The sequence below is a fragment of the Chiloscyllium plagiosum genome, unplaced genomic scaffold (genome assembly GCF_037043375.1).
Source record: "Chiloscyllium plagiosum isolate Xiang-an unplaced genomic scaffold, Cpla_swu_hap1 HiC_scaffold_9, whole genome shotgun sequence".
NCBI lineage: Eukaryota > Metazoa > Chordata > Chondrichthyes > Orectolobiformes > Hemiscylliidae > Chiloscyllium > Chiloscyllium plagiosum.
In genome coordinates this window covers 18,312,242-18,325,045 of record NW_028270147.1, presented here as the reverse complement: position 1 = coordinate 18,325,045, position 12,804 = coordinate 18,312,242, and positions in this window count along the sequence as shown.

Sequence of the window (12,804 nt, the reverse complement as noted above, 5' to 3'; positions counted from 1 at the left end):
GCTCCTCGGATGCTGCCTGACCTGCTGTGCTTTTCCAGCACCACTCTAATCTAGAGTCTGGTTTCCAGCATCTGCAGTCCTTATTTTTACCTAAATAAAAATGATTCCCTACCATCTCCCACCCATCTGCCGTGCCTAGTGTACTATGGTAAGGGCAGCGTAATATTAAGGTTGATTGGCTTGTTAATAAGTACAATTGATATTTTTCCTGCCAGCAGGCTGCTGGTTTTGATGCTTTCCTGCTCATTGTTTGAACTCCTCAGGAAGACAGCTGTTTGAGAAAGGAATTACTCAGAAAGATTTAATGTTGGAGACCACATTGAGCTCCTCCCAATGTTATACAACATTGGGGACATCATGTTCTATTCCATCATCCCAATCTCACCACCGTTTTTCCCATATCACTACACACCATTTCTAACTAAGTAACCACCCAATGCACTCTTGAATGCCTCAGTTGAAGCTGCCTCTGCCATGATTCCCAGAAATGCATTCCATATCTTAATAACTACGAGTGAAAAGGTATTTCTTCTCACATCACTTTAAACCGATACCCCCTCGTTCCGGTTTCTTTAACAAGCAGTAAACAGTTTCCCCCCATCCGCTCTGTCCTGTCAGTTCATGATTTTGAAAACTTCAATCAAGTCACCTCTCAGTCTTCTTCTCTTCAGGGAGAAAAGTCCCAACACCTTTAATCTACCCTGATTGCTGAGGTCTTTCATTCCTGAATCCATTTTAGTAGATTATGTCTTTCCAATAATGTGGGACCCAGAGCTACACCACAACACTCCAGCTGAGATGTAACAGGCGTGACGGTCTCTCGGCCCGGCCTGACGGTCTCTTGGCCTGATGTGACGGTCTCTCGGCCCGATGTGACAGTCTCTCGACCCGATGTGACAGTCACTTGGCCTGGTGTGACAGTCGCTCGGCACAGCCTGACAGTCTCTTGGCCCGGCGTGACAGTCTCACGGCCTGAAGAGACAGTCTCTTGGCCCAATGTGACAGTCTCTCGGCCTGGTGTGACAGTCTCTCGGCCCGGCCTGACAGTCTCTTGGCCGGGCATGACGGTTTCTCGGTCTGATGTGACAGTCTCTCGGCCTGGCCTGATGGTCTCTCAGCCCGATGTGACGGTCTCTCGGCCTGGCCTGACGGTCTCTCGGCCCGGCCTGATGGTCTCTCAGCCCGGCCTGACAGTCTCTCGGCCAGCCTGACGGTCTCTCAGCCCAGCCTGATGGTCTCTCAGCCCGGCCTGATGGTCTCTTGGCCTGGCCTGATGGTCTCTCGGCCCAGCCTGATGGTCTCTCAGCCCGGCCTGATGGTCTCTCGGCCTGGCCTGATGGTCTCTCAGCCCGGCCTGATGGTCTCTCGGCCTGGCCTGATGGTCTCTCAGCCCGGCCTGATGGTGTCTCGGCCCGGCCTGATGGTCTCTCTGCCCAGTCTGACAGTCTCTTGGCCCGGCCTGACGGTCTCTCAGCCCTGGGGGAGAAAGTGAGGTCTGCAGATGCTGGAGATCAAAGTTGAAACTTTATTGCTGGAACAGCACAGCAGGTCAGGCAGCATCCAGGGAACAGGAGATTCGACGTTTCGGGCACAGGCCCTTCTTCAGGAAATTCCTGAAGAAGGGCCTGTGCCCGAAACGTCGAATCTCCTGTTCCCTGGATGCTGCCTGACCTGCTGTGCTGTTCCAGCAATAAAGTTTCAACTCCGGTCTCTCAGCCCTGCCTGATGGTCTCTCAGCCCAGTCTGACAGTCTCTTGGCCCGGCCTGACAGTCTCTCAGCCCGATGTGACAGTCTCTCAGACTGGTGTGGTGGTCTCTTAGCCCGGCATGACGGTCTCTCAGCCCGGCCTGACGGTCTCTCGGCCCAGTCTGACAGTCTCTTGGCCCCGGCATGATGGTCTCTCAGCCCAATGTGAGTCTCTCAGACTGGTGTGGTGGTCTCTTAGCCCGGCGTGACGGTCTCTCAGCCGATGTGACAGTCTCTCAGCCGCTGTGACAGTCTCTCAGTCCAGCACGACAGTCTCTTGGCCCGGTGTGGCCTCAGCATGAACCTCTGGTTTCAAGGTGATTCCAGAGTAGTCTTCCCGGCCTTGGGATCCCCGAGGTGAAGCCTGATGAAGCTTCGTGACAAGGCCTAGAGCAAACTGGAGCCTAGGTACTGGCTGGATCGATGGGGAAGGGCTGTTCTGAACTTCTTATTTCTCTATACTTTAAATTTATTCCTAAAATCTGCAATGCTGGACTTTTTATTTCTTTATTTTCCTAACTTATTTTTCCTAAAAACTTGTAGGGATGAATGTTCACCTTTGTTACTAAGATGGCACCGTAAGTAGCGAATTGTAAACTTTTCACTGTCCTCATTCGAGTACATATGACAATAATACTAATTCAATACTTTCTGAGGCACATGGAGGTTTAGGAAGATGTTGCCAAGAACTGAAAATGTTCTCAATGATTAAAAGCTCAAAAAGCCACGAGCCTATATTTTTGGGACAGCACTGCACAAGGAGAGATTTCATTGGGGTACATGTAGATATGAAGGTCCTGGATATTGAAGGGCATGAATCAGTTAATTTGTAACAGGATCTGAAACATTAACTCTGGTTTCTCTCCACAGATGCTGCCAGATATGCTGAGATTTTCCAGTAATTTCTGTTTCTCTTTCTGATTTCCAGCATCTGCAGTTCCTTCTGACTTTGATCAGTTAACAATGATGCACAGAATGATTCGGCTGACTGAAACTCTGACTCACAATCAGTTTGGAGGACATGAACACTGGACAATACCAAAAGGAACTGCAATTCTGAATCATTGGTTTCTGACAAGAATGGAAGGGAAGCATTAACACCTGAACAGGTTATAAACTAAGTGTCCGTCACTACGAGGCCCATCACATTATCTTACTGCTGTGGAAACAACAGGGGAGGAGATAGTGAATTGTCTCTGAATTGCAGTTCCAAGTAGCCCAGGCAATTGAAAGGCTGAGATAAAGAGGTGTGAAAGACGAAGCAATCTAGCAGCTGTTAACTGAATTTACACCTGAGTCCCAGGTGTGTGATAGTGTGACTGGGACATCAAAAATAAGAGAACTTCAAACCATGGGCACTGCACTGAGGTTAAGAAGGATTGGGGCCATCATTTGCAAATCTAATCTTCAAACTGCACCAGTAATGACCATGTGGAGATTGTAATCTCCAGTCAAATCATGAAGGGTGTAGTGGTGTAATTGTTTAACAACCTAATAAATGTAGTCATGATTTGGAGATGCCGGTGTTGAACTGGGGTGTACAAAGTTAAAAATCACACAACACCAGGTTATTGTCCAACAGGTTTAATTGGACGCACACTAGCTTTCGGAGCGACGCTCCTTCATCTGGTGATAGTGGAGGGCTCGATTGTAACACAGAATTTATAGCAAAAATTTACAGTGTGATGTAACTGAAATTATACATTGAAAAATTGATTGTCTGTTAAGCCTTTCATCTGCTAGAATACAGTGATAGTTTCACTGTATTCTAACAGAAGTGAAAGCTAGTGTGCTTCCAATTAAACCTGTTGGACTATAACCTGGTGTTGTGTGATTTTTAACTTAACAAATGGTGAGTTGATTTGAGCCCCATTTGTCACATGCATTTTATTCTTCTGCTTCCAGGGTTAAAGGATCATGGAAGAAGAAAGGAACTGAATCTCTTACAATAGGAAGAACTCATTCCCTCAGCAGAGAGTTCACTAGGGGCAAAGAGTTAAAACAATTGTAGAAGATTCAGAGGGAGGTTGAGGGGAGGTTCGATCCCCTGAGAATGATGAGGGTCTGGTACTTACTACTTGAAAGATTAATCGAGGCAGAAATCCTGATCACATTCATAGGCTCTTGGATATGCATTTGAAGTGAAATTGGCTGTGAACACTTGACCAAAAGTTGGAAAAGGAACCTGCTGAACTGCTTGTTTACATTCATTGTGAGCCCAAACTGTGTTCAATTTTCTAAGATTCTAATGATCTGTTCAAATTGCTAGGATTTGGCTAACTATGCTAATCACCTGTGGCAGTGTTATGACATGGGGTAAACCCCTCTGCTAATTTAAACCCAACATACAGAGAAGCTGTGGGGCAGCACAGGACTCAGTGGTTCGATTCCAGCCTCAGATGACTGTCTATGTGGAGTTTGCACAGTCTCCCTGTGTCTGCGTGGGTTTCCTCCCACAGTCCAGAGATGTGCAGGTTAGGTGAATTGGCCATGGTAAAATTGCCCATAGAATTAGGTGCATTAGTTAGGGGGAATGGGTCTGGGTGGGTTACTCTTCGGAGTGTCGGTGTGGACTTGTTGGGCCGAAGGGCCTGTTTCCACACTGTAGGGAATCTGATGTAATCAAGTACACCTTGCACCAGATTCTGTTAAATTTAGAGAGGCAAAGAACTATCCCAAATTTCACTATATAAAGTAAAAATTAACAATTTTATTCTTTAAATTCAACAGACAACATTTAAACCACAACAATTTATGACTCCTTTCTCTTAAACCTATCTTTTACCTCCCACTCTACAATACTGGTCCAATAAAAAAACCGTAAGATTTACAGAAAAATAATCACGTTTCAAAACCAGCCAGACTGGTCGATTTGCCTTTTTAGATTTTCCTGTGTATTTTACTGTGTCATCATTTGTTCAGTCCTTTGCTGCACAACGTTTCATACGGACAGGTACCTTTCAGAGAGCTATTCAGTGAGCAGTCTGTTTTGTTGATGCTCTTTGCAGTTCTCCCCCCAAACTGTTCAAAATGTCCTGTTTTATATCCCAAAACTTCAGATAATTTTATTGGGTTGATGTCATCCAAACAGTAAAATTCAAATTTGATTGGATTTTGGTCTTTGGGCATAGTTTAAACTGACTGGCCGAATGTGAATTTGTTTTTGTATCATGGCAACACAGCACCAGCTATTTGCGTCAACCAAATGTTTTGTTTTTAAATTGTTCAGCACAATCTGTGCTTTCCATCCTTGCCAGTTTCCTCTCTGTCTCTTAAAGGTACAGTACATACCTACACTTGCATAACAACAGAGTAAGATTAGTTGGAAACCAAAAATCCAGGAAATCTCAGTGAGGGTGTCCAACAAGAGGATAGACTTCAAGGATTTCGTAATGGAGCGCTTGAGGGAGCTGGAGACTCGGTTGCAGGGTTGAATGAATCAGACCCGTCCTGTGGGATAGTTAAGATCTCAAAGAAGTTGTGTGAGTGTATATGCAGGGGTCCACAATAGGCTGTGCATGTATGAGTTTGATACTGGCTGCATCAGGGATTTGATGATAAAAATGAGCATTCCTAGGATCTAAGCAATTGGACAGAATGGGTGAGTCCGTTGTGGGTTAAAACTAACTACACTGGGGAGTTTGGGATTTGGAGTAAATGTGCAAGGCAGATATAGATTGTATTGACTGAAGAGATGTCAATGGTAGCAGGATTCAGAAAGAATAGATGGATAGAGAATCTACCAGCCGGAATCTGTATTCCGTAAGGATATCGATGAGTAATGAACTAGGTGCAGGTACACATTAGCAGCTCACTGTCTGTAAAAATAAAAGTTGGAAATGCCAACTATAGTTATCAGTACCCCACTAGACAAAGTTTAGGCTATTGCAATCAGAGTATTGGCATCAATCTTTGTGTTGGAGAACCAGTATTCCAATCCCAAAAACAATTTAACTAAAATAGGATAATTTGGGACGGTGGCACAGTGGTTAGCACTGCTGCCTCGCAGCGCCAGAGACCCGGGTTCAATTCCCGCCTCAGGCGACTGACTGTGTGGAGTTTGCACGTTCTCCCCGTGTCTGCGTGGGTTTCCTCCGGGTGCTCCGGTTTCCTCCCACAGTCCAAAGATGTGCAGGTCAGGTGAATTGGCCATGCTAAATTGCCCGTAGTGTTAGGTAAGGGGTAAATGTAGGGGTATGGGTGGGTTACGCTTCGGCGGGTCGGTGTGGACTTGTTGGGCCGAAGGGCCTGTCTCCACACTGTAAAGTAATCTAAAATCTAATCTAATCTAATCTCTAATCCAAAACAAATTGTAAATAATTGTAAAGTAGATAAGAATGTTTTAAATAATCATTCACAGAATGAGGGCATCACTAGTTGGGCCAGCATTTATTGCCCATCCCTAATTGCCCAGAGGGCAGTTAAGAGTCAATTACATTGTGTGAGTCTGGAATTACATGTAGGCCAGACCAGGTAAGGATGGCAGTTTCCTTCCCTAAAAGACATTAATGAACCAGATAGGCTTTTCCGACAATCAGCAGCAGTTTCATGGCCATCCTCAGACTCTGTGCACTAGATGTTTTTTTAAAAATTGAATTTAAATTCCATTTCTGCTATAGTGAGATTTGAACCCAGGTCCCCAGGACATTAAACAAAACAAAACAAGGAATTGCAAATGCTGGAAATCAGAAACAAAATCAGAAACTCTAAAGAAAGGTGAATGCACCAGAATCATTAACTCTGCTTTTTCTCCGCAGAGGCTGCCTGACCTGTTGAGTTTTTCTACCATTTCTGATTTTGGATCTGGATTAATTGCCTAAGGCTAATACCACGCGGCTATTGCCTACACTTATAATATGGGCTGAAATGAGCATTTAGAAATGTTGTTATTTTTGAATAGATGTGAGTTCCAGATTACAAGGTCAATTCATATCCCAATATTTATTTGTTCATTTGAGACTTTAAGGCAACAGGAGACAGTCTGGTGCAGTAACGCAGGAAGCTTTCCTTAAGATATAAATCATACTTATCAAAGCAAGCAGGGACATCACAGTTTCCAATTCAGCTCAGGGCACGGGGACAATTGTGCTTTCTTCAGCTTTCAACCGGACAGCAGCCTATCTTCAATCTCAAACATTGTGGACACCTTGGTCACTGAAAGCTATTGTTTGTTAACACATTCAAAGCCACAATCCACACATGATTAATTGTATCATTACATTCCAATGGCATCAGTGAGGTAAGGTTTATTATTAACTTGCTGAAGGGATCAATCTCAAATTGGCTCTTCAGGATGATGGATATTAACTCACATCATCTCCCACTATCTCCTGACTGGCTCCTTAACTTCTCAGTTATTGATGGGTTCAACTACTTCTTTGTGGTTTGTAATATTTACCTTGTAACTATTTGATAACATAAGAGGATGGTTTATGATATTTCCTTTTCCCATTCGTTTAGGAAAGACCCAATGATTGAAACTCTTCAACTCATTCATTTCAATTTTCATTTCATTGGTAACCATCCCAATAAATTTGACAATGATCACTGATCATTTGTGCTTTCTTCAAGGCCATGTTTTTTTTTTTGCCTCTCTGGTTCTGGGAGCTTGTGATGAGTTTCCTGTCACAGTTTTTTTTTTAAGACAAAGAATGCAGTGGAAAAGTTTGCATATAACTTCAAGACAATATACAGAACTTCACAAAGTAATCATGTAAACAAGTCTTTTAGACGGGGTACAAAAAGGATGAAGTGGTGAAATGTTCTGGTATTTTCAGGGAAGGTAAGCACAGTCCTGAGTACTAAAATTCTAAAAATTGTACTGCACAAGCTTAAACATACATTATTGTCACTCTTGTAATACAGTGTACCTTGCTTGTTTTATACTTCTTATGCACTTTATGCCGTGTATGATTGAGTTGTTTATACTGACCATGTAGCACCCTCAGTCCTGGAGAACGCTGTCTTGTTTTTACTGTATCAGTTGTATATGGCAGAAATTACAAATAAAACCACTCTACTCACCTGTGTTACAAAGTTAACTCGAATAGAAAATGTCATTCAGGTGTCCTCATGATTTCCTTTGGCCAATAGCTCTCTCTCATAGAGAGTCATAGAGATGTACAGCATGGAAACAGACCCTTCGGTCCAACCTGTCCATGCCGACCAGATATCCCAACCCAATCTAGTCCCACCTGCGAGCACCCGGCCCATATCTCTTCCAAATCCATCCAAATGCCTCTTAACTGTTGCAATTGTTCCAGCCTCCACTACTTCCTCTGGCAGCTCATTCCATACATGTACCACCATCTGCGTGAAAACGGTGCACCTTAGGTCTCTTTTACATCTTTCCCCTCTCACCCTAAATCTATGCCCTCCAGTTCTAGGCTCCCCGATCCCAGGGAAAAGACTTTGTTTATTTACCCTATCCATGCCCCTCATAATTTTGTTAACCTCTATAAGGTCTCCCCTCAGCCTCCGACGCTCCAGGAAAAACAGTCCCAGCCTGTTCAGCCTCTCCCTGTAGCTCAAATTCTCCAACCCTGACAACATCCTTGTAAATCTTTTCTGAACCCTTTCAAGCTTCACAACATCTTTCCGATAGGAAGGAGTCCAGAATTGCATGCAATCTTCCAACAGTGGCCTAACCAATGTCCTGTACAGCTGCAACATGACCTCCCAACTCCTGTACTCAATACTCTGACCAATAAAGGAAAGCATACCAAACACCACCTTCACTATCCTATCTACATGCGACTGAACTTTCAAGGAGCTATGAACCTGCACTCCAAGGTCTCTTTGTTCAGCAACAGTCCCGAGGACCTTACCATTAAGTGTATAAGTCCTGCTAAGATTTGCTTTCCCAAAATTCAGCACCTCACATTTATCTGAATTAAACTCCATCTGCCACTTCTCAGCCCATGCCCATCTGGTCCAGATCCTGTTGTAATCTGAGGTAACCCTCTTCGCTGTCCACTACACCTCCAATTTTGGTGTCATCTGCAAACTTACTAACTGTACCTCTTATGCTCGCATCCAAATCATTTATGTAAATGACAAAAAGTAGAGGGCCCAGCACCGATCCTTGTGGCACTCCACTGGTCACAGGCATCCAGTCTGAAAAACAACCCTCCACCACCACCCTCTGTCTTCTACCTTTGAGCCAGATGTGTATCCAAATGGCTAGTTCTCCCTGTATTCCATGAGATCTAACCTTGCTAATCAGTCTCCCATGGGGAACCTTGTCGAATGCCTTACTGAAGTCCATATAGATCACATCTACTGCCCTGCCCTCATCCATCTTCTTTGTTACTTATTCAAAAAACTCAATCAAGTTTGTGAGACATGATTTCCCACGCACAAAGCCATGTTGACTATCCCAAATCAGTCCTTGCCTTTCCAAATACATGTACATCCTGTCCCTCAGGATTCCCTCCAACAACTTGCCTCTCCATCTTCTCTATTGCCTGATAAGAATTTAATGAGCTGGGAGGATGTTAACTCACCTTATACAACCTTGACATTTGCATGCTCTCACAATCTGGCTTTGGGAAATGGAATTAAAGTGAAACAGATACTCTGGAAAGCTACTATCTTCACTCTATTCGCACTCCCAGAGTGCATTCCTTTGTCAAGTGAGGCTAAGCAGAGGTTTATCATATCAAAGAACTAAAATCAACATCAGGTGCAATTTAAGCAGAATAATATAACATTGGATTAATCAACAGACATACTTTGCTTGTGTGATCATAGCTATCCAAAATTAATCATAAAATCTCAACTTCCTCATTAATCTTTCAATACATATATATAGTTCAAATTAAGATTAGTCAGTAGAGGAATCAATTGTGAGGCGGGATACAGGCAGGATGATCAGATATTATCTCATGGAATAGTGGCACAGACTCAATGGGCTGAATGGCCTATTTCTGCTTAAGCTTTTGGAATATAAATTAGATTACATTCCCTACAGATTGGAAACAGGCCTTTCAGCCCAACAAGTTCACACTGATGTTCCGAAGAGCAACCCACCCAGACCTGTTTCCCTCTGACTAATACACCTAACACTAAAGTCAATTTCGCTTGAGGAGAAAGTGAGGTCTGCAGATGCTGGAGACCAGAGCTGAAAATGTGTTGCTGGAATAGCGCAGCAGGTCAGGCAGCATCCAGGGAACAGGAGAATCGACGTTTCGGGCATAAGCCTGAAGAAGGGCTTATGCCCGAAACGTCGATTCTCCTGTTCCCTGGATGCTGCCTGACCTGCTGCGCTGTTCCAGCTACACATTTTCAGTCAATTTCGCTTGGCCAATTCACCTGACCTGACTGTGGGAGGAAACCCACACAGACACAGGGAGAATGTGCAAACTCTACACAGACAGTCACCTGAGGTGGGAATTGAACCCAGGCTCCTGGTGCACTGAGGCAACAGGCTTTGGCCTGGTGCTAATTCAGGAACCAGCCAACCTCAGAGCTATGGCCTCAACAGCTGCCCGCAGCCCTGGGCAGGGGATTCGAAACACAGTCAGGGTGACTGTGAAGAAGGTAGAGGATCGTACACCGGTCGACCGCATTCAGTTTATTAAGGAAGTGCTGCTGGGATGCTGTGGGTTTACTGCAGCGGATGTGTACTGCCTGCAGGATTTCCCTGGGGCAGGCTACTTTGATGTGACCTTCAGAAGTGTGAAGCAGTGCGAACAGCTCCTAAAGGTCTTCAAGGAGATGGAAGGGGAGCCGCTGTTCTCCATCTTGTCAGCAATCCCATTGTGTGTGCTTCCTGCACAGAGGAGTCGGGTTGTTACAATCCATATGTACAACCCCTATGTTCCAGCGGCTGATGTCCTGACCTTCCTGGGAAGGTACTTCTAAGTTGAGGGAAAAGCCACCGATGTGATCGACCCCTTTGGGATCTGGACCAGTAAGCGGCAGGTCAGGGTGACTCTGAGGGTCGATGGCAATGGGAACATTCTCCACCCACCCTCGAGCTTCGCAATTGCAGGGAGCAGAGGCTACCTGACATATGCAGGGCAGCCGAAAGTGTGCCGAGCCTGCGGGAAGTCGGGACACATGGCGGCAGATTGCAAGGTGACCATCTGCAGGAACTGCAAACAGGAGGGTCACCTGACTAAGGACTGTCAGGAAGAAAAGAGCTGCAATGTGTGCGGAGAGGTGGGCCACATGTACAAGACCTGCCCAAGACGGGGGGGGCCCACTTACGCACAGATAGCTGGAGGTGGCAATGTGAGCCGTGGACCCCCAAAGACCAGTAACGTCCACCCAGACAGCAGGGAAACGGAGTCTGGTGGCACCCAGAAAGAAGAACAGGCTGGAGTGGAGGCGGCAGCCAGCGGAGAGACACAGCAGCTGATCCTAGCTCTCGCTGGGCAGATGGAAGCAATGGAGGAGGAGGTAATCGAGCAGACAGAGGAGTGGATACCTGTTAAAGACAGGAAGAGAAAATCCGGCCAGGCCCCCAAAGCCTCCCAGCAAAGGGGGAAAAGACAGCTGCACGAGGGAGGGACGGCCAGCTCGTCGGATGGGGAAGACAGGCGCACAGAATGTCATCACCACCAGAAGAAGAGACAGAGCGCCGTAGATAAAGAGGAGGGCATTTCCTCCCAACCAGGAAACAACGGACCTCCCAAAATCCACCCTCCACCCAGTGAGAACCAGGGGGTACCCACTGCCCCACAACTACAGACAACTGAGAGCTGCGATCCTCTGACAGTCCCACTGTCAGACACAGAACTGGACGGTGCGGACCCTTGCCTTGGCTCAATGACTCCAGAGCAGGTAAATGACCCCAGTGAGAGCCTGGATAGCTACCTCAGCCCAGCGAGGGTCCAGCAGTTCGTGCTCACCATGGGGATGCAGACAGCTACCCCAGAGACAGGACAGTCAAATGGACAACGGTAACCCCATACACTGGGGGTTAAAGAAGGTTCATTTGCTATAGTATAACAGGGCACCCACTCAGTTCTGCTGAAGCCACAGCTAAATAATAAGAGACTGGATGGTTAATAAAGGGAACTGTAAATAAGATAACTGTCATTTCGAGTAATTCATACTGTTCTTTGTAATGTTAAGACATGCAATGTATATATCTATGAACGACATGACAAATTATACAAGTACCAAAGATTTATTTCAATGAATAAAGTATATTTTGAAATAAAAAAAAGCAGTGCTAACCACTGAGCCACCATGCCACCCCTGTTCTGCACATACCAACATGGCAAGCCTTTCATTGATCATACTCCCCACAGACTGTTACAAACGATCTATTGTAAGTCACTCACAAGAACATCTCTACAACTAGAATGTCTACTTGTGGTAATCCAAGGATAGGATTTAGGAAATAATACAAATATTATTCCCAGATGACTACAGTCATAATGTCATAGGGTTGTACAGCACAGAAGCAGACCCTTCAATCCTCCAGTCCATGCCAACCAGATATCCTAAATTAATCTCGGAGCATTTGGTCCATATCCCTTGAAACCCTTCCTGTTCTTACACCCATCCAGATGCCTTTTATATGTTGTAATTAAGAAGGCAGCATCCACCACTTGCTCTGGAAACTAATTTCGTACACACACCACCTCTGCATGAAAAGGTTGCCCCTGAGGTCCTTTCTGAGGTTCTTTGCCAATTTCAAATCCAAGAAAGAACAAAGACATTCCTTTGGATCTACAAGTAGATATTATCAAATCTGAGTTCAAAGATATTCTCCACATTGATCTACGTAGAACATAGAATAGACTGATGGGGTGATAAATGGCCAGGTTGGTTTTGTCCTGCCTTTTGTGTACAGGACAAAACTGGGCAATTTTCCACATTGTTGGATCAATGTCAGTGTTGTAACTGTACTGCAAGAACTTAGCTAGGGTTGCGGCAAGTTCTGGAGCACAAATCTCCAGTACTATTGTTGGAATGCTTTCAGGGCATATAGCCTTTGTACCACCCATCTCTGGAAATTATGTGGAGTGAATCGAATTGGGTGAAGACCAATATCTGTAATGCTGGGGACCTCTGGAGGAGGCTACAATGGTTCATTCGCT